Below are 2,083 nucleotides of genomic sequence, written 5' to 3'. Positions count from 1 at the left end.
CTGATTTACTTGGCTTTTCGGGAATTGACATCTTTGCGTGTGGGTTGCGTGACCATGTGATCACGAGGATATGTTCTGAACAAGCCCATTCAATGCTTCTTTAAGCTTCTTAGCCCTAGCTCTTGTGATTGGCCCAATTGGCACCTCCAATGGGTTGTTGGCATGATTACGCTTGGTGTTAGGCTGATCCGCATCACTTTATCTAGACAACAAAACAACCTAAACATGAAGCAAAGCTAAGAGAGTGGTAGAGAAACTTTGAAGACCAATTATTAGTTCTCTAATAGGTTCCATATCTCTCGGAAGGTGTCTAAAATTGGGCATTTGTTATCTATATTTATCAAGTGAGACCGAATAAGTTGGATAATGTCTGCACATACTGCCTGAGGTAGGTTGTAGATGGAGTTGCATATACAATTATTTCTTTCAAATTAGAGGAAAGATACAATGGTGGATAAGATAAGCCTTGCTATAAGGTGTGTTATATCCCTCTATTTCTTGTATCTTAAGGAAGCCTATTGAAGAAGCTGGTTCCACTACATATAAAGCCATTGGATGTGGGAATGACTTGTGATGTACTCCCATATTAAACCTGTGTAGGTTGATTAGTACTTAAAAGTGTATTTTGCACTTGAAGTATCAATAACTCATTTGCTAGAGCATGTTTTATAATAACATATCTAATAATACAAGATACTTTTAATTTATGATAAATATTCATCTTAAATGCAAGCATATCACATAAATCAAAGGATTGATTTATGAGTTTAACTACTGAAATTAAGAAGACAAAGAGAGGACTAAGCTTAGAAAAGAGATATTGGTTCAATCCAAACTAGAACACCATTCGGTTACTAGATCATAACTAGAGCTGTTGAACTTGCATTTAGGTTTGCTATATATGGATAGAAAGCTAAGACATAGGCCTAAAACTTTTATAAGAGTCTAATATTCAAAAAAGTTGTTTTCAAGTTCAAATATAACAATAACGAAGAAGTCCGAATTTATCCTGCAACGTATACAGTATTCAGTTTTCATCCTATATCTCAAGTTCTAGAAGTCTAAATGCATCAATTTTTTTTTGTAGGAAAACTGAGACAATTTTCTAAAACTTTCATGCAGACCATCTTTTCAAATTATGGTATTAGCAATGATGTTTTGTTTAGACAAGAAGATAAAGATTGTCACCAAGTCAAGATGTGGCTCACCTACTCAACAATTAGTCAATAAATCAATAGTTTTAAATTTTGGCCTATAAAATGAGGCATTTGCCATGTATTTAGGCATCTTGATTTTCAGATCAAAATCATGTTCTTGCTCTTTTTTTTAGATTTTTGTAATGCTTAAGTTTTGCTTATATTAATCTCTTATTTATTCTTTTTATTTCCTTTCCTTTACTTAGTTAACTATCTTATTTATGTTTTGATCTTGTTTATTTATGGTTTTCTCTTTCATTATGTTCAATTAAGTTTATCATGTGAAGGTGAAAATGTTACATTAATGGTGTAAGAATAAGTATAGTATAAACTGAACATGGACTTTAATGTTTCATACTAACATGTTTTGTATTTGTTACCTTGTTCACTTTTAATACTTTTCTTATCAAATGGTTAATCTAGATTTATGTTATATATAAGTCTTAGGACAAAAAATACTCAGCACTTTTATAGCCTAACCGTATGGTATAACCGACATCTGTGTTATGAAAAGGAACTTGATTTGTCTTTAACATAAGTTATAATCATGAATATCTCACAACATTTACAAGTATTAGCCTTATTCGAATAAGATAACTGATGTAATCATGTTAACAATTTATAATTAATTAGTACTTAAAAGTGCATTTTTATCAAGGTTTTATATCATTATTTTGCACTTGAAGTATCAATAACTCAACTAAAACATGTTTTATAATAACATATCTAATAATTTGTGGTAAATACTCATTTTAAATGCAGGCCTATCACATAAATGAAAGGATTGATTGATGAGTTTAAGAACTGAAATTTGAAGGACAAAGAGATGGCCAAACTTCGAAAAAAGATGTGGGTGCAGTCCAAACTGGAATACTGTTCGGTAATTG

Source organism: Populus euphratica, unplaced genomic scaffold, assembly GCF_000495115.2.
Source record: "Populus euphratica unplaced genomic scaffold, PopEup_1.0 scaffold896.1, whole genome shotgun sequence".
Lineage (NCBI taxonomy): Eukaryota > Viridiplantae > Streptophyta > Magnoliopsida > Malpighiales > Salicaceae > Populus > Populus euphratica.
The sequence above is the reverse complement of the archived record's forward strand: the minus strand, read 5'-3'. Positions refer to the sequence as shown.